Source organism: Oncorhynchus nerka, linkage group LG26, assembly GCF_034236695.1.
Source record: "Oncorhynchus nerka isolate Pitt River linkage group LG26, Oner_Uvic_2.0, whole genome shotgun sequence".
NCBI classification, from domain to species: Eukaryota; Metazoa; Chordata; class Actinopteri; order Salmoniformes; family Salmonidae; genus Oncorhynchus; species Oncorhynchus nerka.
This window is the reverse complement of record NC_088421.1, coordinates 11,288,861-11,316,263: the sequence shown is the minus strand read 5'-3', so window position 1 is coordinate 11,316,263 and position 27,403 is coordinate 11,288,861.

The window sequence follows — 27,403 nt, the reverse complement described above, 5'->3', positions numbered from 1 at the left end:
AGCAACCTTGCCACTTTCCCCTGTGTCAAATAAAGCTTTATTTATACAGCACATTTCAGAGCAACCTTGCCACTTTCCCCTGTGTCAAATAAAGCTTTATTCATACAGCACATTTCAGAGCAACCTTGCCACTTTCCCCTGTGTCAAATAAAGCTTTATTTATACAGCACATTTCAGAGCAACCTTGCCACTTTCCCCTGTGTCAAATAAAGCTTTATTTATACAGCACATTTCAGACACGGAATGCAACAGTTTGTGCTTTACAGGTTGTATTTTTTGGCAGAAATATTTACCACACAACAAACATAAGGTGAAAAGCAAAATAATGACTAAACTGAACAACTAAAAAGCACCCTAAGGAAAAGAAAAGCCCCCCCCCCCCCAGGCTATTCCAGAGGCTGGGTGCATAATAACTAAAGGCTGCCTCTCCATACCTCTTGGACCTAAGCTTTAGGATAGTTATTTAAAAACCAATAGAATCACCGTACAATTAATTCCAAAACTCACACGTGGCCAGTGCAGAGACCTTGTGTAATGTGTGCTCTCCGTCTGGTCTTGGTCAGTACCCATGCTGCAGCATTCCTTTCTGTATGTTTTGCAGTTGACCAATGGCTTTCTTGGGTAGACCTGACAGGAGAGCATTACAGTAGTCATGCCTGCTTGTAATAAAAGCATGGATGTGTCTCTCTGTATCAGCCTGAGAGAGAAACGGCCAGACCGTGGCAATGTTCCTCACGTGGTAAAAAGCTATTTTGGTCATATTCCTAATGTGTGATTCAAAATTTTGTTCAGAATCTAAAATAACACCTTGTTTTTTACCTGGTGTTTTATCTTTACTGCCCGTGAAATAAAATGTGCGGCTACATTCTCTCTGTGCTTTGGCTCCAACAATAAGTACCTTGGTCTTGTCTTGATTTAGGTGGAGGAAGTTGTGAGCCATCCAAGTTTTTAAATCACTAATACAGTCAAATATTTGTCCGTGGAGATAAAATCCTCTGGTGAAACAGTAATGCAATGATGTGTATCATCTGCGTAGCAGTGAAAATCAATATAATATGATAATCAAATCAAATCAAATCAAATCAAATGTATTTATATAGCCCTTCGTACATCAGCTGATATCTCAAAGTGCTGTACAGAAACCCAGCCTAAAACCCCAAACAGCAAACAATGCAGGTGTAAAAGCACGGTGGCTAGGAAAAACTCCCTAGAAAGGCCAAAACCTAGGAAGAAACCTAGAGAGGAACCAGGCTATGTGGGGTGGCCAGTCCTCTTCTGGCTGTGCCGGGTAGAGATTATAACAGAACATGACCAAGATGTTCAAATGTTCATAAATGACCAGCATGGTCGAATAATAATAAGGCAGAACAGTTGAAACTGGAGCAGCAGCACAGTCAGGTGGACTGGGGACAGCAAGGAGTCATCATGTCAGGTAGTCCTGGGGCACGGTCCTAGGGCTCAGGTCCTCCGAGAGAGAGAGAAAGAAAGAGAGAATTAGAGAGAGCATATGTGGGGTGGCCAGTCCTCTTCTGGCTGTGCCGGGTGGAGATTATAACAGAACGTGGCCAAGATGTTCAAATGTTCATAAATGACCAGCATGGTTGAATAATAGTAAGGCAGAACAGTTGAAACTGGAGCAGCAGCATGGCCAGGTGGACTGGGGACAGCAAGGAGTCATCATGTCAGGTAGTCCTGGGACATGGTCCTAGGGCCCAGGCCAGTTGAAACTGGAGCAGCAGCATGGCCAGGTGGACTGGGGACAGCAAGGAGTCATCATGTCAGGTAGTCCTGGGGCATGGTCCTAGGGCTCAGGTCCTCCGAGAGAGAGAAAGAAAGAGAGAAGGAGAGAATTAGAGAACGCACACTTAGATTCACACAGGACACCGAATAGGACAGGAGAAGTACTCCAGATATAACAAACTGACCCTAGCCCCCCGACACATAAACTAATGCAGCATAAATACTGGAGGCTGAGACAGGAGGGGTCAGGAGACACTGTGGCCCCATCCGAGGACACCCCCTCAGATAATGAGGGGACACCCCCCCACCCCCAGATAATGCTGCCAAGAGGTAAGATATATAAATGGAACAGTACCGGACCCAAAATCGAACCTTGTGGAACGCCACATGTGATATGTATATTCTCTGAGTTATGTTCACCAAGGGTGACAAAAAACTATCAACCAGTTAAATAGGGGGAGCAGGTAGCCTAGCCATCGCCTTTCCATTTGTTTTGTCTCGTTTTCCCACACACCTGGTTCTCATTTCCCTCATTGTGTGTATTTAACCCTCTGTTTCCCCCATGTCTTTGTGTGGTATTGTTTATCTGTTTTTCCTGTATGCACACGTTAGGCTGGTTGCGCTGGGTTATGTTCAACCCGTATTTGTATTTCGTGTTCATTTGTGCCGTGTGCTTTTGGTTCGCCAAATAAAAGGCTCCGTTTTGCTACCAAATATCTGCTCTCCTGCACCTGACCTCCTTACAGCTCTTCACGCATACCTTGACACCTAAACCAATTTAGAATTGGACTGGAGAGTCTAACCTGTCTGTCCAGTAGGAAATCATGGTCAAATGCAGCACTTAAATCTAAGAGTACAAGGACAGAGGGCTGTTTGGCATCTGTGTTGGCTCTAAGATCATTTACCACTTTAACTAATGATGTCTCTGTGCTGTGGTTGGCAAAAAAATAGATTACATTTTTTTTTAAATAGAGTTTCCACTAAAAAAAACTATCTTGCTCTTTGAAAAACAATTTCTCCTGAGTTTTGCTTAAGATTGGACAGTTGGAGATTGCCCAAAAATTGCTAAGAGCTGAATAATCTAGATTATTTTTCTTCAGAAGGGGTTTCACGATAGCAGTTTTTAGTGCAGTGGGGAAAGTGCCTGTGAACAGGGAGTGATTAACAATAGCTTGCACTTCTTCAGATATGCCATTAAAAACTCAGACCATTGAGCCTCTAAAGCGCAACACTCCACGTGACTTAGCCTGCATTTAAACAGGCCTTTATCCAAATGGCTTGAGAGAGCATACATACGATTTTCTTACTGTGGAATAATAAAACACTTCTCCATATTTTGAGGACACTTTTGCTTCATAACCGTTTTGCTTAGTTTTTTTGTTTTTTTCTAAAGTGGATGAGATCAAACTGATAACTATCACCCAGATGATTTATATTTTCGTGGAATCTATAATGTTATATATCGGGCCATTTTGTAAAGCCACAGTGAGGTATTCTTTCATAGTATTATCAAGAGGTTCGCACAGACACTTTACATGCCCGGGGGTGACTGTTCTCTAGGCCACTTCATAGACTGTAGTGCAGCTCTGAACCCAAGCCCTTATTTTCAGGTGTGGGAGTATACATTTCTGCTGCTTATTCATATGTACGTCATTTTGTGAGTGTTTCTCTCCTGGCGGAATGAAAAGCTGTTAATGTATAACATTGGGAGCACAGCGGCTCTGTACTGTTCCATACCGTACCTCCAGCTGACAGACAGACACATGGCTGAGAAGGCTGTCCCAAATGGCACCCTGGTACCTACATAGTGCACTACTTTTAACCAAAGCCCTATGGACCCTTGTCAAAAGTAGTGCACAACAAAGGAAATAGGGTACCATTCAACTGTTCTGCCTTACTATTATTCGACCATGCTGGTCATTTATGAACATTTGAACATCTTGGCCATGTTCTGTTATAATCTCCACCCGGCACAGCCAGAAGAGGACTGGCCACCCCACATAGCCTGGTTCCGCTCTAGGTTTCTTCCTAGGTTTTGGCCTTTCTAGGGAGTTTTTCCTAGCCACCGTGCTTTTACACCTGCATTGCTTGCTGTTTGGGGTTTTAGGCTGGGTTTCTGTACAGCACTTTGAGATATCAGCTGATGTACGAAGGGCTATATAAATAAATTTGATTTGATTTGATTTGGTTTATAGATAGCGTGTAGCTGTGAAAGTCACATGGAGTCTGCGGGGAGAATGCAGCTCTGCGCTATTTGGTTAGGATACTAATGGCCTGCCATACATCACAGTCTATGAGGTCATTGTTAGTGGACAGCTTCAGTACTTTAGTTTAGGGCCCTTTGAGTTGCCACAGCTTGGCTCTCTCTTGATCAGTCACCTTTAGGAAGCTGAAGGATCCGGCACAGTGAGTCTTTCTGTCTAATCGATTATGTTTATTACACAGTTTAGCAGAAAGGTTCTGAGCCGGGGAGTAGCAGAGCTGCTGAGTCAAGTTTCAAGTTTGAATGTCACATGCACAAGTACAGTGAAATGCCTTTCTTTCTAACTCAAAACCTAACAATGCAATAATCAGTAACAATGTAATACTAGAAAAAAAACATGAGAAATAAGAAGAAATATAAAGAACACAATAAGTAAGTAGATAAGCATACAGGGTCAGTTCTACTACCATATTTACAATGTGCAGGGATACTGGAGTGATGGAGGTAGATATGTATAGGGGAACGGTGACTAGCCAATAGGATATAAGATAAACAGAGTAACAGCAGTGTGTGTGTGTGTGTGTGTATGTGCGTGTGTGCGTGTGTGCGTGTGTGCGCGTGTGCGCGTCTGCGCGTGTGTGTGTGCGTGTGTGCGTGTGTGTGTGTGTGTGTGCATGCGTGGAGTCAATATAAATGTATGTGTGAGTGCGTGGAGTCAGTATAAATGTATGTGTGAGTGCGTGGAGTCAGTATAAATGTATGTGTGAGTGCGTGGAGTCAGTATAAATGTATGTGTGAGTGCGTGGAGTCAGTATAAATGTATGTGTGAGTGCGTGGAGTCAGTATAAATGTATGTGTGAGTGCGTGGAGTCAGTATAAATGTATGTGTGAGTGCGTGGAGTCAGTATAAATGTATGCGTGAGTGCGTGGAGTCAGTATAAATGTATGTGTGAGTGCGTGGAGTCAGTATAAATGTATGCGTGAGTGCGTGGAGTCAGTATAAATGTATGTGTGCGTGCGTGGAGTCAGTATAAATGTATGTGTGAGTGCGTGGAGTCAGTATAAATGTATGTGTGCGTGCGTGGAGTCAGTATAAATGTATGTGTGAGTGGAGTCAGTATAAATGTATGTGTGAGTGCGTGGAGTCAGTATAAATGTATGTGTGAGTGCGTGGAGTCAGTATAAATGTATGTGTGAGTGCGTGGAGTCAGTATAAATGTATGTGTGAGTGCGTGGAGTCAGTATAAATGTATGTGTGAGTGCGTGGAGTCAGTATAAATGTATGTGTGAGTGCGTGGAGTCAGTATAAATGTGTGAGTGCGTGGAGTCAGTATAAATGTATGTGTGAGTGCGTGGAGTCAGTATAAATGTATGTGTGAGTGCGTGGAGTCAGTATAAATGTATGTGTGAGTGCGTGGAGTCAGTATAAATGTATGTGTGCGTGCGTGGAGTCAGTATAAATGTATGTGTGAGTGCGTGGAGTCAGTATAAATGTATGTGTGAGTGCGTGGAGTCAGTATAAATGTATGTGTGCGTGCGTGGAGTCAGTATAAATGTATGTGTGAGTGCGTGGAGTCAGTATAAATGTATGTGTGCATGCGTGGAGTCAGTATAAATGTATGTGTGAGTGCGTGGAGTCAGTATAAATGTATGTGTGAGTGCGTGGAGTCAGTATTGTTTGTGCTTGTTGTGTTTCTCCTCTACCTGGGTCAGTGACTCCTGCTCTGTGTGTCCTTGGACCAGGCTGGTCGGCCATTAGTGGTTCCATTGGCAGCTGTTCTAATTAGCTGCATAGTGGACCCACCGGACTCTGCTAATTAAAACTATTGCCTAGCCTACTCACCTAAACACCACCACTCCTGTACTGTAGTGCAGTCCCGGCCTCTACTGATGAGAGACAGCACTAGGTCTGATGTTGTCATCTCACTGAGTTTGGGGGGCATCCTGACCTGGAAGGCAGGACAGGACTGTTACCTATTTCTGAGTCAACAAAGGGTATTTTAGTGGGGAATCTTCTACAAGCAGTTATATTAGAAGCTCTTGCTTGATTTCATCAAGCATGAGCAGTACGTTCTTAGAAACTAGAGTTGAACAAATATACGGATTGTTGCAAAACATCTGTAGAAAGATGTCAAACTGCATAAAATCATTCGAAGGTCAAAGGACGGACAAATTTAGGTTAAATGGAGAGAGTGAGAGAGAGAGAGAGAGAGAGAGAGAATCATCCTTTCTCTCTCCAGCCAGCAGTTTAACATAACATTTTCATATTCCAGTTGATATATTCCATTTTCCCTGTACTCTGGAGTTAATCAACTGCCTGAAGTGCCATTGCCTTTTTCTATCCTCTCTGCATCCCTAAAGGCTCCATTAGAGAAGAATGTTATGCTGGATGGACCCTGTGCTGTTTTGGAGATTGTTACTGTGGAAACCAGGTCAATCCTAATCAGCGATGGGTGTGGGCAAGTGGCGGGGGAGTTTGAAAGGCAACAATATTTTTCATTTCCATTGTAGTGAGTAATTATGTAAATCCAAAACTTACATTGTGAAAAATAGATGCTGTTGTACATCATTTATTTTGTTTGAGAACAAAAGCACTGAACACAATCAGCTTAATTTAGACTTGCTTAATTACTCTCAATTTAGTCCTAATGAAACAGACAGATGCAATATTGTGAGAATAAGACAAGGGAAAATGTATTCAACCTCCGATAAGAATAAGATTGATGTTTGACCCCTATATCTGTACAGTATAGCAACTACTGCCGTCTTAAAGCCCCCGTTTATGGGTGATGACTGAAGAGGAGGCGTGTTTTGACACAAGTAGACCTTTAAGGTCTTTTCCTTGGCTTTCATCCTGCTCTCCATGCTCCTAGGAGCTCTGACTGGAGGACAACCACACAAGCTTCTGAGGAACCTGAACAATGTAAATGTCAGCGAGAGAGAAATGTCAATGGATGGAGGCCTATAGGCTTAACAGTGAATTCTCTTTTGTCATAGTATACCATCAGTGGTGTAAAGTACTTAAGTAAAACTACTTTAAAGTACTACTTTAAGTAATTATTTTGGTGTATCTGTACTTTACTTTACTATTTATCATTTTGACAACTTTTACTTTTACTTCACTACATTCCTGAAGAAAATAATAATTTTACGCCATACATTTTCCCTGGCACACAAAAGTAAGTATGTTTTTCCATCACCCTCCGGCTGATAAGCCTCTCCCGGATGCATGAGTTAAAGCCGTGGCATGCCATTGTGTTGGGGAAAGAAAGCCGTCCGCTCGCACTTTGGCGAGTGGAAACGATCCTTGGCATTTTGCCTTTAGCCTATAAGCATTTGAATATACATACTTGAAATTACAATGTACCAGTAATTTATTTGAAATATGCAGGATGTCGAAGCAGGGTATCGAAGCAATCTTATTTTGATGAATTGTTATTGTATCAAGCAGATGCAAAACGCAAAGAATTTAGCCAACAGAAGAGCTTGGTACATTAGCTTCTGACAAACGCAGAGTTATGAATCATTTCACCTGTCTTTCTCGAGACAAAGCAATAAACAGATACTAGTTGTTGTTCCTTTCCAACGGTCTATAAATGACTGTCCAAATCTGCCAACATGAATACCTCCAACAGAATACATATGGGCCTATCACATGAGATATTTCCTAGGAGTGAATGCCACTTCCTGACATAGGACACCATACGGATAGGGGTCCTATTTCATTTTTTATATATTTTATTTATTTCACCTTTATTTAACCAGATAGGCCAGTTGAGAACATATTCTCATTTACAACTGCGACCTGGCCAAGATAAAGCAAAGCAGTGCGACAAAAACAACAACACAGAGTTACACATAAACAAACCTACAGTCATTAACACAAAAGAAAAGAAAAATAGAAAAATCTATGTACAGTGTGTGCAAATGTGGAAGAGTAGGGAGGTAGGCAATAAATAGGCCCTAGAGGTGAAAATAATTACAATTTAGCATTAATACTGGAGTGATAGATGTGCAAGTAGAGATTCTGGGGTGCAAAAGAGCAAGAGGGTAAGTAATAATATGGGGATGAGGTAGTTGGGTGTGCTATTTACAGATTGGCTGTGTACAGGTACAATGATTGGTAAGCTGCTCAGACAGCTGATGCTTCAAGTTAGAGAGGGAGATGTAAGACTCCAGCTTCAGGGATTTTTGCAATTTGTTGCAGTCATTGGCAGCAGAGAACTGTAAAGAAAGGCGGCCAAAGTAAGTGTTGGCTTTGGGGATGACCAGTGCAATGTACCTGCTGGAGCGCGTGCTATGGGTGGGTGTTGGTATGGTGACCAGTGAGCTGAGATAAGGCGGGGCTTTACCTAGCAAAGACTTATAGATGACCTGTAGCCAGTGGTTCTGGTGAGCCTAGCATTCAGCAGGCAACATTTTCACAAAAACAAGAAAAGCATTCAAATAAAATCATTTACCTTTGAAGAACTTCGGATGTTTTCAATGAGGAGACTCTCAGTTAGATAGCAAATGTTCAGTTTTTCCAAAAAGATTATTTGTGTAGGAGAAATCGCTCCGTTTTGTTCATCACGTTTGGCTGAGAAAAACCCCCGAAAATTCAGTCATCAAAACGACAAACTTTTTTCCAAATTAACTCCATAATATCGACAGAAACATGGCAAACGTTGTTGAGAATCAATCCTCAAGGTGTTTTTCACATATCTATTCGATGATAAGTCATTCGTGGCAGTTTGGTTTCTCCTCTGAATCACATGGAAAAATACATGCAGCTGGAGATTACGCACCAATTTCGACGGAGGACACCAGGCGGACACCTGGTAAATGTAGTCTCTTATGGTCAATCTTCCAATGATATGCCTACAAATATGTCACAATGCTGCAGACACCTTGGGGAAACGACAGAAAGTGTAGGCTCGTTCCTGGCGCATTCACAGCCACATAAGGAGACATTCGAACACAGCGCCTCAAAAATCTGGCTCACTTCCTGTTTGAAGTGTCATCTTGGTTTCGCCTGTAGCATTAGTTCTGTGGCACTCACAGACAATATCAGTTTTGGAAACGTCAGAGTGTTTTCTTTCCAAAGCTGTCAATTATATGCATAGTCGAGCATCTTTTCATGACAAAATATCTTGTTTAAAACGGGAACGTTTTTCATCCAAAAATGAAATACTGCCCCCAGAGGTTCAAGAGGTTAAACGGATGGCACTGTGATAGACTACATCCAGTTTGCTGAGTGTTGTTTGGGGCTATTTTGTAAATGACAACGCCGAAATCAAGGATCGGTAGGATAGTCCGTTTTACGAGGGTATGTTTGGCGGCATGAGTGAAGGAGGCTTTGTTACGAAATAGGAAGCCGATTCTAGATTTAATGTTAGATTGGAGATGCTTAATGTGAGTCTGGAAGGAGAGTTTACAGTCTAACTAGACACCTATGTATTTGTAGTTGTCCACATATTCTAAGTCAGAACCCTGCAGAGTAGTGATGCTAGTCAGGCGGGAGGGTGCGGGTAGAAATCGGTTGAAGAGCATGCACTTAGTTTTATTAGCATTTAAAAGCAGTTGGCGGCCACGGAAGGAGTGTTGTATGGCATTGAAGCTCGTTTGGAGGTTTGTTAGCATAGTGCCCAAAGAAGGGCCAGATGTATACAGAATGGTGTCGTCTGAGTAGAGGTGAATCAGACAATCACCAGCTGCTAGGGCGACATCATTGATATATACAGAGAAAAGAGTCGGCCCGAGAATTGAACCCTGTGGTAACCCATAGAGACTGCCAGAGGTCCGGACAACAGGCCCCCCGATTTGACACACTGAACTCTATCTGAGAAGTAGTTGGTGAACCAGGCGAGGCAGTCATTTGAGAAGCCAAGGCTATTGAGTCTGCCGATAAGAATGTTGTGATTGACGGAGTCGAAAGCCTTGGCCAGGTCATTGAAAACGGCTGCACAGTACTGCCTTTTATCGATGACAGTTATGATATAATTTAGGACCTTGAGCGTGGCTGAGGTGCACCCATGACCAGCTCGGAAACCAGATTACATAGTGGAGAAGGTACGGTGGGATTCGAAATGGTCGGTGATCTGTTTATTAACTTGCCGTTCTAAAATTTTAGAAGGGCAGGATGGATATAGGTCTATAACATTTTGGGTCTAGAGTGTCTCCCCCTTTGAAGAGGGGGATGACCGCGGCAGCTTTCCAATCTTTGGGGATCTCAGATGATACGAAAGAGAGGTTGAATAGGCTAGTCATAGGGGTTGCAACAATTTCGGCTGATACTTTTAGAAAGAGAGGGTCCAGATTGTCTAGCCCAGCTGATTTGTAGGGATCCAGATTTTGAGGTTCTTTCAGAACATCAGCTGTCTGGATTTGGGTGAAGGAGAAGCGGGGAGGAGGGTTTGGGCAAGTTGCTGCAGGGGGTGATGAGATGTTGGCCAGGGTAGGGGTAGCCAGATGGAAAGCATGGCCAGCCGTGGAAAAATGCTTATTGAAATGATCGATTATTGTAGATTTATTGGTGGTGATAGTGTTTCCTATCCTCAGTGCAGTGGGCAGCTGGGAGGAGGTGCTCGTATTCTCCATGGTCCCAAAACCTTTTGGAATTATTGCTACAGGAAGCAAATTTCTGTATGAAAAAGCTCGCCTTAGCTTTCCTAAATGACTGAGTATATTGGCTCCTGACTTCCCTGAAAAGTTGCATATCGCGCAGACTATTCGATGCTAATGCAGAACGCCACAGGATGTTTTTGTTTTGGTCATGGGCAGTCAAGTCTGGGGTGAACCAAGGGCTATATCTGTTCTTAGTTCTACAGTTTTTGAATGGGGCATCCTCTACTGACGGGATGAGGTCAATATCCTTCCAGGATACCAGGCCCAGATCGATTAGAAAGGCCTGCTCGCTGAAGTGTTTTAGGGAGCGTTTGATAGTGATGAGGGGTGGTCGTTTGACCGCAGACCCAGTACGCACGCAGGCAATGAGGCAGTGATCACTGTGATCCTGGTTGAAGACAGCAGAGGTGTACTTAGAAGGCAGGTTGGTCAGGATGATATCTAAGAGGGTGCCCATGCTTACGGATTTCGGGTTGTACCTGGTAGGTTTCTTGATGATTTGTGTGAGATTGAGGGCATCTATCTTAGATTGTAGGATGGCCTCGGTGTTAAGCATGTCCCAGTTTATGTCACCTAACAGTACGAACTCTGAAGATAGATGGGTGGCGATCTACTCACATATGGTATCCAGGGCACAACTGGGGGCCGAGGGGGGTCTATAACAAGCAGCAACTGTGAGAGACTTGTTTCTGGAGAGGTGGATTTTTAAAAGTAGAAGTTCGAATTGTTTGTGCACAGACATGGAAAGTATGACAGAACTCTGCAGGTTATCTCTGCAGTAGATTGTAACTCCGCCCCCTTTGGCAGTTCTATCTTGTCGGAAAATCTTATAGTTAGGGATGGAAATTTCAGGATTTTTGGTGGCCTTCCTAAGTCAGGATTCAGAGTTCAGAGACATCTGGGTTGGCGGAGTGTGCTAAAGCAGTGAATAAAACAAACTTAGGGAGGAGGCTTCTAATGTTAACATGCATGAAACCAATGCTTTTACGGTTACAGAGGTCAACAAATGAGAGTGCCTGGGGAATGGGAGTGATTCTGGGGACTGCAGGGCCTGGGTTAACCTCTACACCACTAGAGGAACAAAGGAGGAGTAGGATAAGAGTACGACTAATGGCTAAAATAATTGGTTGTCTAGTGCGTTCGGAACAGAGAGTAAAAGGAGCGGGTTTCTGGGCGCAGAAGAATAGATTCAAGCCATAATGTACAGACAAGGGTATGGTAGGATGTGAGTACAGTGGAGGTAAGCCTAGGCATTGAGTGACGATGAGAGAGGTTTTGTCTCTAGAGGCACCATTTAAGGCAGGTGCGGTCACCCTGTATGTGGGGGTGGGGGGTGGAACAACAGGGCTAGCTAAGGCATATTGAGCAGGGCTGGAGGCTCTACAGTGAAATAAGGCAAAAATTACTAACCAAAACAGCAATAGACAAGGCATATTGACATTAGGGAGAGGCATGTGTAGCCGAGTGATCATAGGGTCCAGTGAGTAGCTAGGCGAGCTGGAGGCACGCGATTCAGACAGCTGGCAGGCCGGGGCTAGCAGCAGGCTAGCAGATGGGCCTCAGGGGGATGTCGCAAAAAGAGTCTGTTGAAACCCCCTCGAACGATTAGGTCAACAGACCAGTTCTGATTGATCGGCTGGGCTCCGTGTCGGCAGCAAAGGGTCCAGGCCAATTGGCAGAAGAGGTATTGAAGCCCAGGAATTATCTGATGGAATTCTTTGGCTAATCGGGAGAAGGGCCTAGCTCGAGGCTAGCTCCAGGCTAACTGGTGCTTGCTTCGGGACAGAAACCCCCTCGGACGGTTACGTCGGTAGACCAGTCGTTATGGATCGGCGAGGCTCCGTGTCGGCAGCAAAGGGTCCAGGCCAATTGGCAAAAGAGGTAATTGAAGCCCAGGGATTGCTTGATGGAATCTCTTCAGCTAGACGTGAGATGGGCCTAGTTCGAGGCTAGCTCCAGGCTAACTACTAGCTAGTAGCTAGTTAGCTGGCTAGCTTCAGAAGGGGGTTCTGGTTCAAAAGTGTAAAAATAGAAGATCCATACCACATTGGGTGATATTTCTGCCAGGCTCTGACACGTCTGAAGGGGTCATAGATTTATAATGTCAGTTTGCTATTTCAAACAACCTGGTGGTTTCATCTTCATAGTCAAATATGTAGAATGTTTTTATTACATATGTGAAGGAAAAGTAAAATACAGTAAAACTCAATAGAGTAAAACTCAATAGAGTAAAACAAGTTAAATTAATTTCTGCATATTATAATGACAGGTGATTTTATTTTATTTTATTATATTCTAATAAACTATAGTAAACTGTATAAATACAATTTTAAAACATATACTAAAATACACTACAGTATATACAGTACATTCGGAAAGTATTCAGACCCCTTCCCCTTTTCCAGTTTGTTACGTTACAGCCTTGTTCTACAATGGATTAAATAAAAAACACATAATATAATCACATAATAAAAATCTACACATAATATCCCATAATGATGAAGCGAAATCAGGTTTTTAGAAATGTTTGCTAATTTATATTTTTAAAAAAATGAAATACCTTATTTACACAAGTATTCAGACCCTTTGCTATGAGACTCCAAGCTGAGAAATCGGGGGAGAAGGGCTTTGGTCAGGGAGGTGCCCAAGAACCCGATGGTCACTCTGACAAAGCTCCAGAGTTCCTCTGTGGAGATGGGAGAACCTTCCAGAAGGACAACCATCTCTGCTGCACTCCACCAATCAGGCCTTTATGGTAGAGTGGCCAGACGGAAGCCAGTCCTCAGTAAAAGGCACGTGACAGCCCGCTTGGAGTTTGCCAAAAGGCACCTAAAGGACTCTCAGACCATCAGAAACAAGATTCTCTGGTCTGATGAAGCCAAGATTTAACTCTTTGGCCTGAATGCCAAGCGTCACGTTATGGGGGAAACCTGGCACCATCCCTACGGAAAAGCATTGTGGTGGCAGCATCATGCTGTGGGGGATGTTTTTCAGAGGCAGGGACTGGGAGACTAGTCAGGATCGAGGGAAAGATGAACGGAGCAAAGTACAGAGAGATCCTTGATGAAAACCTGCTCCAGAGCAATCAGGACCTCAGACTGGGGCGAAGGTTCACCTTCTAACAGGACAACGACCTTAAGCACACAGCCAAGACAACGCAGGAGTGGCTTCAGGACAAGTCTCTGAATGTGGCCCAGCCAGAACCCGGACTTGAACCCGATCGAACATCTCTGGAGAGACCTCTGTCAGGTTGGACGCTCCCCATCCAACCTGACAGAGCTTTAGAGGATCTACAGAGAAGAATGGGAGAAACTCCCCAAATACAGGTGTGCCAAGCTTGTAGTGACATACCCAAGAAGACTCAAGGCTGTAATCTCTGCCAAAGGGGCTTCAACAAAGTACTGAGTAAAGGGTCTGAATATTTATGTAAATGTAATTTTTTTACATTTGGATAAATTTGCAAACATTTGTTAAACCTGTTTTTGCTTTGTCATTATGGGGTATTGTGTGTAGATTGATGACGGAAAAAAACAATTGAATCCATTTTAGAATAAGGCTGTAACCTAACAAAATATGGAAAAAGTCAAGTGGTCTGAATATTTTCCGGATGCACTGTATAATAAATATGTGGACACCACAAATGAGTGGGTTTGGCTATTTCAGCCACACCCGTTGCTGACAGGTACATACAATCGGGCACACAGCCATGCAATCTCCATAGACAAACATTAGCAGTAGAATGGCCTTACTGAAGAGCTCAGTGACTTTCTATGTGGCACCGTCATAGGATGCCACCTTTCCAACAAGAGAGTTCGTATACTTTCTGCTTAGCTTGAAATTCCCCGGTCAAAAGTAGTGCTGTTATTGTGAAGTGGAAACGTCTAGGAGAAACAACAGCTCAGCCGCCAAGTGGTGGGCCACACAAGCTCACAGAATAGTACCGCCGAGTGCTGAAGTGCGTTGCGTGTAAAAAATCATCTGTCCTCGGTTGCAACACTCACTACCGAGTTCCAAACTGTCTCTGGAACTTATGCTTCACGATATGGATTTCCATGGCCGGTGCAGCCACACACAAACGTAAGATCACCATGTGCAATGACACTAGTCTACCTGGGGCGGCAGGGTAGCCTAGTGGTTAGAGCGTTGGACTAGTAACTGAAAGGTTGCAAGTTCGAATCCCCGAGCTGTCGTTCTGCCCCTGAACAAGCAGTTAACCCACTGTTCCTAGGCCGTCATTGAAAATAAGAAATTGTTCTTAACTGACTTGCCTAGTAAATTTAAGGTCAAATTAAATTTAAAAAGCGTCGGCTGGAGTGGTGTAAAGCTCGCTGACATTGGACTCAGGAACGGTTGAAACATGTTCTCTGGAGTGATTAATCACGCTTCACCATCTGGTAGTCTGATAGATTTGGCGAGATGCCAAGAGAACGCTACCTGCTCAAAAGCGTAGTGCCAACTGTAAAGTTTGGTGGATGAGGAATATTCGTCTGGGGCTGTTTTTCATGGTTCGGGCTTGGCCCCTTAATGAAGGGAAATCTTAAAATGATGGAGTACAATGGAATTCTAGCCGATTCTGTGCTTCCAAACTTGTGGCAACAGTTTGGGTAAAGCCCTTTCCTGTTTCAGCATGACAATGTCCCCATGCACAAAGCGAGGTCCATACAGAAATGGAGGGGTGCAACTTTGGTTTTAGAAGTGGGGGGATATAATAAAAAATGTTTTTTTCATCCAGTTGGATAAACACTCCAAATAGCCTATCCAACCCCTCAGAGGCATCTGCATGGTACTAAAGCACACCGTTGCCTCATTTTTGATCACATTCCAATGATAAAATTGGGGGGGACAAGAACGCAATTTCAGAATGTGTGTGTGTGGGGGGGGGGGACATGCGCCCCTGCATGAATGGTTTGTCAAGATTGGTGTGGAAGAACTTGACTGGCCTGACCTCAATCCCATCAAACACCTTCAGGATGAATTGGAACACCGACTGCAAGCCAGCCCTAATCCCCCAACACCAGTGCCCAACCTCACAAATGCTTGTGTGGCTGAATGGAAGCAAGTCCCAGCAGCAATGTTCCAACATCTAGTGGAAAGCCTTCCCAGAAGAGTGGAGGCTGTTATAGCAGCAAAGGGTGGACCAACTCCATTTTAATGCCCATGATTTTTTTATGAGGTGTTCGACGAGCAGGTGTCCACATACGTTTGGTCATATAGTGTATATGAATAGAATTTCGACCTTCTTTCCTGTCTTTCAATATAATATATTCGATGACAAAGTGATAAATAACATAAATCAAATTGTATAGGCGCGGCCGTGATAGCGTTGAAGACCCTTTGAGTGCGCATTCGTGTGTAGAGTGGCTGCGCGCTATGACACCCGTGACTCCAGAGCGCGAGCTGGGCTTTCGGCTTTAACAGTCAGTCTTGTCACACAACGTTTCGAACGATGTTGGGTACGGACGACCACAGGGACAATCTGAAACGGAACGGGACAGGTAGGCAGAAATACAACATATACAGTGTAGCCTTTGTTTTTACATATTGACGTATTGCTGTTTACTATTCAAAGTTTGTGGCCCCCATGTGACAGTTCATCACACACAATTATCAGTCTACCGGTAGCGCGTGTACAGTAGCCTATTTTCCATTGTTAATGGAATGATTAGCTATAAAGTTATTCTGAGATGGCCAAATTATACATTTTAAACGAGGCAGATGCATGTATAGACCTAGCAATTTTATTTAGAATGAATGGACAAACGACCGATTGTTAGATTTGTTTATGTCTGACATGGCAATTTGTTGTTATGGGCAGACTAGACTTTTTACATGTAATATTCATTTAGATTTGATTGTTAATCAAAACACCTTTAGTAGTTTTATATTATTACAACTTCGAGGTATTATATGTATTGTCTGTAACTTACGAAGCAAATGTCATAGGTAATTGATACACTGTTGCGCTTTGAGGCTATTAATTGAGCGCACGTTGATCGTTTGAATTGCACATCGTTTGAATTGCACATTAGGCGATCTGAATGGGCTTATTTGTTCATACTTCCTCCCTCACTGAATAAAATATGATATTGCTCGACCGTTCATCGTCCATCCTGTCACGCAGCCGGGCTGGGTGTTTCCGCATGGCATGTGGTGAGCCGGTGCTTGTGGTTCTCAATGGCCAGATGCAGGCAGGCATTCCCTCAATAGAAAACTGTAACCATGGAACTGTAGTAGACTATTTAACCCACCCGAATTACAAAGCCATTTCTCAAGTGTATGATGTGGTCCAATAACGTCTAATCTGGCAAAACATCAGTTTATTTATATATTTACACCTGGATAAGGGCTTTCGATAAATGTAGGTCCTAGAATTGAATGAATTAATCACGTGCTGTAAGAAAGCAGTGGCTGATCATTCTGAAGAAGGGCAAACTTTATCAGACAAAGATCTGAAACTTCAAGCGGTATTCTCCACACACAGGCCTGGGCGTTGCGTACTCCACAGCTATCACCCACTGGGACCCATGACAGATGTTAGTCTGCTATACTTTACATTTATGTCAGTGGGCAGCGGTTTCAGTTTAAATGCCTATCTCAGTTGACCTCTACTCTTATGACATTGGAATTGGACACTTGCATTGTTTAGTCAGTCAAATGATATTAATAATAATAATATTAATAATATATTTAATTTATTTAGGGCTTTTCATTATAAAGATCACCCTAAAGATGCTAAAAAGTAGGCATTGGGCTGAACAATGGTCTTCAACAGAGGCTGGAGCATCTAGGTCACATGACGATGATAATAATGATGATCATCCACAAAAACACCTTTCATTTCAAACATTGATCTAGGCTATTATAACATAGTCCAAACAGCAGTCAAACATTGATCTAGGCTATTATAACATAGTCCAAACAGCAGTCAAACATTGATCTAGGCTATTATAACATAGTCCAAACAGCAGTCAAACATTGATCTAGGCTATTATAACATAGTCCAAACAGCAGTCAAACATTGATCTAGGCTATTATAACATAGTCCAAACAGCAGTCAAACATTGATCTAGGCTATTATAACATAGTCCAAACAGCAGTCAAACATTGATCTAGGCTATTATAACATAGTCCAAACAGCAGTCAAACATTGATCTAGGCTATTATAACATAGTCCAAACAGCAGTCAAACATTGATCTAGGCTATTATAACATAGTCCAAACAGCAGTCAAACATTGATCTAGGCTATTATAACATAGTCCAAACAGCAGTCAAACATTGATCTAGGCTATTATAACATAGTCCAAACAGCAGTCAAACATTGATCTAGGCTATTATAACATAGTCCAAACAGCAGTCAAACATTGATCTAGGCTATTATAACGTAGTCCAAACAGCAGTCAAACATTGATCTAGGCTATTATAACATAGTCCAAACAGCAGTCAAACATTGATCTAGGCTATTATAACATAGTCCAAACAGCAGTCAAACATTGATCTAGGCTATTATAACATAGTCCAAACAGCAGTCAAACATTGATCTAGGCTATGATAACATAGTCCAAACAGCAGTCAAACATCCATGTGCCCCTGTGAGGCCTGACTGACATGAGAAACAAGTTCAGTAGTCCCAGGGGGGCTTCTGGGAGAGTGTCAGTTGTTGGCTTGATGTAGTCTCTAATTCGTCTTTATTGTGCTGTTGGCACTCTACTCACTATAACAAGCTGAGCTGAGGGGAACGCAGATAAATCAAGGCAAATATCAACATGTTCAGTTGGTGAAAGAAGGTGAAATATGGCTGCTGCGGTTAGGAGAGCATTTATGGACGCCACCTTAAGGCCCGCTACTCCTGCTGAATGCCTATGGATGAATAATATGTGGGCCCGTGTTATTGTTGCTGTGACAGACTACGTACACACTCTGTTAGTGTCACTTGTGTTATTGTTGCTGTGACAGACTGCGTACACACTCTGTTAGTGTCACTTGTGTTATTGTTGCTGTGACAGACTGCGTACACACTCTGTTAGTGTCACTTGTGTTATTGTTGCTGTGACAGACTGCGTACACACTCTGTTAGTGTCACTTGTGTTTTGTCGCAGTTGTTCCAAAGATGTTTATTTTCGTTATGAAGGAGTTGTCTTTTTCTGTCTTTGGTGAGAGCTGGTGACGTACTATGAAGTGTGTGTGCCTGTGTGTGTGCCTGTGTGTGTGTACCTGTGCGTGTACCTGTGTGTTGCGCACGCTGTGGTGCCTGCTTTGTTTGCACTGTATGTTGACAGGGATCATTTAAGTAATGCTGTGCCAAGAGACATATGTCCATGTTGTTTGTGCTCAGAGATGACTCTGCCGTAAACTGTCACTTAGGTGTCCAGAGTGTCTCTGTACTGTACTATAGCAGGCAACAGGTACAACACCACAGTCCCATCTCCAGCTTGAATGGCCAAGGTGGGGGTTAGATCTCTGCTACACTGAAGTAGAGCAACCAGTCCTATGTTATCAGAGGACCAATTCTCTCTCTCTCTCTCTCCCTCTTGGGTAAAAAATATTTTTGAGACAGTTTACTCACTATTGCTCTTCTGTATACAGTCAACAGAAACCATTCACTTACTGAGCAAAGACAACGATGCACACAGCTGTCCAGGCAAGACAAATGTGTGCAATTTAAACATTTAAAGAAAAGGGAGAAGTATGTTTGGACTGGTGGAAATGACAGCTTATGGACAGAGAGAGAAAAAGGGAGAGGGTGAGCAAGAGAGAGGCAGAGAGGGTGAGCAAGAGATATTGAGAGCAAGAGAGAGGGAGAGCAAGAGAGAGGGAGAGCAAGAGAGAGGGAGAGCAAAAGAAAGAGAGAGCAAGAGAAAGAGAGAGAGCGAGGGCTGCATCTGCAGACAAAGAACAAGTCCCCATACACATCTTGATGAAGGTAGGACTAAATTGTTTGTGACACAGCGCGTGGTTTACAGTGTGGAACAGTGACACTCTCATTATGCCTATAAAGTGGATGCTACAGCAGCAGTGGTCTGGTCTCTCTGCTGGTGTCTCACTGTGTATCACACCACCCCGCTTTCTTTCCCTCCACTCCCAACGAGGGGATCATGTTGGGACTTAATCAGCTGGGCTGGTAGCTGGGCTGGTAGCTGGGCTGGTAGCTGAGCTGATAGCTGAGCTGATAGCTGGGCTGGTCCACTGTAGAGTATGTATGCATGTGGGTATTTATAGGTATGAATATGCATCCATATGTATGAATATGTATTTATATGTTTGAATATGTATGCATTCTGGGGGGATACTGCACCTTTTCTTTTTATATTCAGTTTACAGTTTTCACTGTAAATAACAGTGAATTTGTTAAAGATTGAATCACACACACACACACACACACACACACACACACACACACACACACACAATGAGCTGCTGCTGTGTGGGAGGTACAGGTGTCTTGAAGTCAGGAAGTACTCTAGCTCTTTTCTGCATAGATTTTTTTCAACAGTTTAGTGTTTTATCTGTACTACATTGTTTTAGATTTGAGGGGATTTAAAGTTCAGATGGCTTTTTTTATATTTATTTTTTTACCCACTTTTCTCCCCAATTTTGTGGTATCCAATTGTTAGTAGTTAGTAGTCTCGTCTCATCGCTACAACTCCCGTACGGGCTCGGGAGAGACGAAGGTTGAAAGTCATGCGTCCTCAGATACACAACCCAACCAAGCCGCACTGCTTCTTAACACAGCGCGCATTCAACCCGGAAGTCAACCGCACCAATGTGTCGGAGGAAACACTGTGCACCTGGCGACCTTGGTTAGCGTGCACTGCGCCCGGCCCGTCACAGGAGCCGCTAGTGCGCGATGAGACAAGGATTTCCCTACCGGCCAAACCCTCCCTAACCAGGACGACGCTAGGCCAATTGTGCGTCGCCCCACGGACCTCCCGGTCGCGGCCAGCTGCAACAGAGCCTGGGCGCGAACTCAGAGTCTCTGGTGGCACAGCTAGCGCTGCGATGCAGTGCCCTAGACCACTGCGCCACTCGGGAGGCAAAGGATGGCTTTTTGACAGGAGCCCGAACCCTTCACAATTCTCATAAACCTTCGTCTCTCCCAACCTTCGTCTCTTCTACTTGTTGTTCTTTCTCTCTTTGTCAACAACATCTATCTACATGTACCTTTCTTTTGTTGTTTTACAAATAGTACTTTCCCATTTTTACAGTTAAGTATGAATTGTAGGGTGTATTCAATCCGTATTACTCAACTACATGGTAATAAACATAACAACTTGACCTACAGAGTAGGCAACCCTTATACCAGTCATGCTAGGACACATCATCCATACTTTCTTTCATCAACGTAAACACTGCTCTATCACTGTCTCGACATATCCCCTCTCTGTGTCTCTCCCTCCCGTGGTGTTGTGCCACCCCACTCTGACATCTCTGTCTGCCATCTTGAGTAGACCTGTTCTCCAGACAGATGTCCTTCTCTTTTCCCCCATTGTGCTGGGACCTCCTGTTGTGTGTTCCTCTATGATGTTCTCCATGTCATCCCCTGCTGAGCCAAAGTGATGGGGGAGTGGGCACATCAGTTAGCTTGCTTTTTTCTGTGTGTGTGTGTGTGTGTGTGTGTGTGTGTGTGTGTGTGTGTGTGTGTGTGTGTGTGTGTGTGTGTGTGTGTGTGTGTGTGTGTGTGTGTGTGTGTGAGAGAGAGAACGTATACACACACTCGCGTGCAGGTGTTTGTGATTTTAAGAACTTCCTGTGGGTCTGATGTCCTTCATTTCAGGCTACGTTGGATCACAGCGACCTTCAGTGTGATTCTGTGAAAAGTTTTGTGCCCTCCCTGCTAACTGCTTCTTCTCCTGCCAGCACAAACACACAGTTACATCCTAATTAGCCAGGGGATGCTGGATAACAGCAGGAGGTATGTCAGTGTCCTGTCTTTCTGTCTGTCTGCCCTGGACTCAGTGACACCGTCATAGTATAATTCACCTGGTGATCAAACATAATTCAAATCAGATGCCTTGTTACACGAAGCAGGAGGCTCAAAGCAAAACCATAGCATTTAGAGGAGGGGGGATGTGAAACCCCTCATCATTCCTGAGCCATTGTTGCAGATGAGCAGAGTCAGTGGCGTGGCGGCTTGGAGCCCAGCTGAGCCAGGCTGGGTGACAGGTGAACTCAAAAGGGCAAATATCTATAAACAGGCATGAACATCCCCCCTCCGGCCGCTCTCCGCTTGCCTAACTCAGACAGATGGAGAGGTCACTTCAGCCCTCGCTGCCACCCTGATCGCACTGTACTGTACGACTAGTGGCAGAGGACGGGTGTGTGTGTGTAGGAGGGCTCCAGGGAGGCTGGTGGGGGGGGTGTCAGAGTTTCTGACAGCTGCATGAAGCCCGCCTCAGGGCAAGCAGGCTGCCCTTTCCTGGAGAAAGCCACCCTCCGCCTGGCTGAATGGCATGCCCGGCCGGCAGTGCTCACGGCTGGGACCGACTCAGCAGAAGACTGCCTAGCTCCTCAGTTGGGTGCTGAAGGGTTGGCGCTGTCGGAGGGCTAAGGTTTCGCTATGCCCTCCCTCGTATGTGCACTCTGGGCAGAGGGTATAGAGTGTTACTGCTACTAACACATGAACCTCTCTGTCCCCAGTCACTCTCCCTACCCCCTTCTGTACTGCCTCCACCAAGCTCTACCAGGAAGTGAACAGGCCAGTAGAAAGGAGCCTAGTGTGTGGAGCTTTATCTGATCCTGTATTTTGATCCTGGCCCAGGGGTTTTGATTCCTCGTTACAGGATAATTATCCCAATTAACACAGAGTGCCAGACCCCTACCTCGCTACCTCAGAGCCGTGATCATCACATACGGACACACATACCCTCTCACACCTCCGTAATGACCCTCACACACACTGGGCCCAGTATTAGACATCCACATACACACACATGCCCGCGCAAACATACACACAGTGGCCTGCCTATGTGCCATGGCAGTTGGCGGGTCGTGGTGCTCGTGAGCTGAACAGAGGGTCAGTGTGTGAGGCCAGGTAGGCAGGCAGACGCCCCTCCGCCTCCCAATAGGAGCACTAAATAGCCTGGTTGTTTTGAGGCCCCGTCACTATTCAACAGGAAGGGTGGAGACCCTGTCTAAACTGATTCTATCACATGTTCCATATAAAAGACTGCCTGCATGCATATTCATGTCCAGGTGTGTATGTATGAACACGATTGTGAATTTTGACAAAAGACTAATACTCCGTGATTGGTTGATTACAGTCGAGCTCAGAGAGTCCATTGGTCACTTCTTCGTGATCCATAGCGGTTGTGGGTTTGTGAAGGGTTTGTGAAGGGTTTGTGTTTTAAACTCACTACAAAGTGTGGTTGACAACGTGGCTCTCGGAGAAATAGAGGATAAGGACAACAGAGATGTATATGAAGGCTATGATTATGTTGTATGCATTTTTTCAACTGTAGTGAATCATTCAGAGCTCTTTTCAGCGAGGCTTTTATCTAAACCTGAGAGTGGTTTACCTCAGTCAGTGTTCGGAGCGCATGTCCTATTGTACTGTGATCTCCACAGAGAGCACACTGAACCCACTCTTCAGCCTTTGTAAATTGCTTTTCTTGATGGGGCCATGGCGGCACTTTTCACGTGGGTGTGTAAAGTGGCAAGTTTGTCATCTTGCGGGTTTTGACTTTGGATGATAATAATACGGTTAGAAATAATGTGTTATATGCCTTTCTCAAACCCAAGGACATTTTCTCCAACCTAAGTCACCCAATACAATTCTGAATAAAACACAGCACAGAAGGTACAGAATAATATGAAGAGCATGAAAAGCATTATATTGTAGCATTAAGAGAGAAACAAATGTCAACCGAGTTAGAAAATACAGGCAGGGATAGAGGAGATGAAAATGGAAGTTACCAGAACGTATTCCAGCCTAGAGAGACTTATAACCACACACACAAACAAATATACACACAGCTGCTCTTATGGCAGGATTCAAATACACACACACACACACACACACAGACAGACCAAAAAAAGACCAAAAAAACATTCGGGAAAGAATGAGATGAGATGAAATGCATTTCTGAGCGCATGACCTTGCAGTAGAATACAAGCGTAACAGTGCCTTGCGAAAGTATTCGGCCCCCTTGAACTTTGCGACCTTTTGCCACATTTCAGGCTTCAAACATAAAGATATAAAACTGTATTTTTTTGTGAAGAATCAACAACAAGTGGGACACAATCATGAAGTGGAACGACATTTATTGGATATTTCAAACTTTTTTAACAAATCAAAAACGGAAAAATTGGGCGTACAAAATTATTCAGCCCCCTTAAGTTAATACTTTGTAGCGCCACCTTTTGCTGCGATTACAGCTGTAAGTCGCTTGGGGTATGTCTCTATCAGTTTTGCACATCGAGAGACTGAATTTTTTTCCTATTCCTCCTTGCAAAACAGCTCGAGCTCAGTGAGGTTGGATGGAGAGCATTTGTGAACAGCAGTTTTCAGTTCTTTCCACAGATTCTCGATTGGATTCAGGTCTGGACTTTGACTTGGCCATTCTAACACCTGGATATGTTTATTTTTGAACTATTCCATTGTAGATTTTGCTTTATGTTTTGGATCATTGTCTTGTTGGAAGACAAATCTCCGTCCCAGTCTCAGGTCTTTTGCAGACTCCATCAGGTTTTCTTCCAGAATGGTCCTGTATTTGGCTCCATCCATCTTCCCATCAATTTTAACCATCTTCCCTGTCCCAGCTGAAGAAAAGCAGGCCCAAACCACGATGCTGCCACCACCATGTTTGACAGTGGGGATAGGGTGTTCAGGGTGATGAGCTGTGTTGCTTTTACGCCAAACATAACATTTTGCATTGTTGCCAAAAAGTTCAATTTTGGTTTCATCTGACCAGAGCACCTTCTTCCACATGTTTGGTGTGTCTCCCAGGTGGCTTGTGGCAAACTTTAAACAACACTTTTTATGGATACCTTTAAGAAATGGCTTTCTTCTTGCCACTCTTCCATAAAGGCCAGATTTGTGCAATATACGACTGATTGTTGTCCTATGGACCGAGTCTCCCACCTCAGCTGTAGATCTCTGTAGTTCATCCAGAGTGATCATGGGCCTCTTGGCTGCATCTCTGATCAGTCTTCTCCTTGTATGAGCTGAAAGTTTAGAGGGACGGCCAGGTCTTGGTAGATTTGCAGTGGTCTGATACTCCTTCCATTTCAATATTATCGCTTGCACAGTGCTCTTTGGGATGTTTAAAGCTTAGGAAATCTTTTTGTATCCAAATCCGGCTTTAAACTTCTTCACAACAGTATCTCGGACCTGCCTGGTGTGTTCCTTGTTCTTCATGATACTCTCTGCGCTTTTAACGGACCTCTGAGACTATCACAGTGCAGGTGCATTTATACGGAGACTTGATTACACACAGGTGGATTGTATTTATCATCATTAGTCATTTAGGTCAACATTGGATCATTCAGAGATCCTCACTGAACTTCTGGAGAGAGTTTGCTGCACTGAAAGTAAAGGGGCTGAATAATTTTGCACGCCCAATCTTTCAGTTTTTGATTTGTTAAAAAAGTTTGAAATATCCAATAAATGTCGTTCCACTTCATGATTGTGTCCCACTTGTTGTTGATTTTTCACAAAAAAATACAGTTTTATATCTTTATGTTTGAAGCCTGAAATGTGGCAAAAGTTCGCAAAGTTCAAGGGGGCCGAATACTTTCGCAAGGCACTGTATACCTGCATTTGACCATATGTGCATTAGATGTGAACCCAGCTTGTCCATGAGCTGAACAAAGTCTATGACCAAGCATGTGAATCGTTCCATAAGAGCAGCTGCTGTGTGTGTGTGTGTGTGTGTGTGTGTGTGTGTTTGGGAAACACCCTAGGGTAAAAAGCTAAGTCATGTCGGGGTGAGAGATTGTGAGGAAGTTTCTTTAAAATGCTGGCGAGGATCCATCTGTCTCTTCACAACTCCAAGGGAGCAGTCCATCTGCATCGCCGTATGGTTGCCAAGGGTCCGTTATTAACGCAGAATTCAGCGTTTTTCACGCTGAAAAAAAATAGATAAAACGCGTAAGAAATATATTGCTACGTTTTGTAATGGCAGATCTAAAATGTTTCGGCATCAGACAAATTGTATGCTTCAGTTGCACTTTTCACGAACTGGGATTCTGTCCGCAGACAGCGCTCTGACTGATGTGTAGCTACTTTTCTCTGGTACTTTTCTCGGTGTAGCCTATTTTTACTCTGGTAAAATGCAAGATTGACTTCTAGCAAAACATTAAGACATTGAGCTTGCTTTTTCATTGTAAAATAATTTACTTGTGTGGCTGCTAGCCAAATAGCCACATAGCGAAAATGAAGCTATTTCTGCCGAATGTGTTGCACTAATATATTGTCTGCGAAGGAAACTACAGTTGCACGTCCCTGGTCAGTGTATTGAAGCAAAAAAACACTGTTGACTTTCAATATGAAACAGCTTAAATGGTTTAAAGCGCAGATTAATCAATGGTCTGCATATTGAAAATGCAGATTTCTGAACTGTTAACGCGAGCCCTGGTTCCTCAACCCACTCTGCCTTAACATGACACCTCACCCCTCACCTCAACACAAACACACACCACTCCCCTTAGACTCGGAGCATTTGGAAAATGAGCAAGAGTAAGAATTGAGGAAGTATGGATGTGAAGAACTCTTTCAACAGGAACAGTCATATCATCCTTCATATCTGTTTTGTGTTCAGGATATAGATGTTGGTGTAAGAACTGTACATTGTTCAGTACTGTACTGTTTCGGGGACTTGTTGTATTTACATGTACACCTAAATTCACCTTTCCAATGTTGGTTTGAGTCTTTATTCCCTAAAAGCTCAAGCACTTCCTCAAGGTTATTTCTATCCATATATCATGTATCTATATCATATCTAGGTGGAAGAAAAGGGCAATTAAAATGAAGCCAATACGCCACTCGGAGACCTCCGTGACCAAAAGAGACGATTAATAAAATAATACTCAGTCTGCTTTTAAACATCACTTCCTCGTTTGAACAGAGTCTGTTTGAAAAGATATCCATCTTCACATTGGACAGCGTGACGTCTTTCCACCGCATTGGCTGAGCTATAGAATGGCTGTTGGTTCGTGACAATGTGGGCGTCTTTTTAACCTGAGGCAGAATCTCTGTTTCACATAGAAACAGCCTTGAATTAATCTCTAAAGTTGATATGAACTGCACAGTGTTCACACACACACACACATTCATTCTGATACACACACACACACACACAGACCCTGATACACACACACGCTACAAGCCCCTGCCCAATGACTCATACCTGTGTAGAGTGACCTGATGATGCGACAGGCGTTGGTCCGACGGCGTGACGTGCCCTAATCCATACCTGTGTGTGTGTGTCCTCTGGGATCTAGGCTGTTATTTCTCTGCTGCTAATAACACAATAATCACAGCCATTCCACTTCTCTGCAGGGGGCTCCAGAACACACACACACATCCCCCATCTTTTATCGATCTGAATTCACAGTTGATAAAAACTCATATAATCCAGTGGAATCTCACAGCCTCCACGGTTAGAGGAGGCCGTCCTTGTAAAATACGAATGTGTTCTTATCTGACTTGCCTCGTTAATTAAAGGTTCAATCAAATCAAAATCAGGAACAGTAGCTCTCACTTTGTTGATCTGTCACACTGACATGTGGCGACTGCAACGGAGTGTTTCAGATGCCGTATGTTTGGTCACCTTGCTTCACCATTGGTTGGTGTCGTTGCTGATGCTATGGGGTTGTCATAGACACACTGTTGTTGATTTGTCTTACTGAGATGTTGA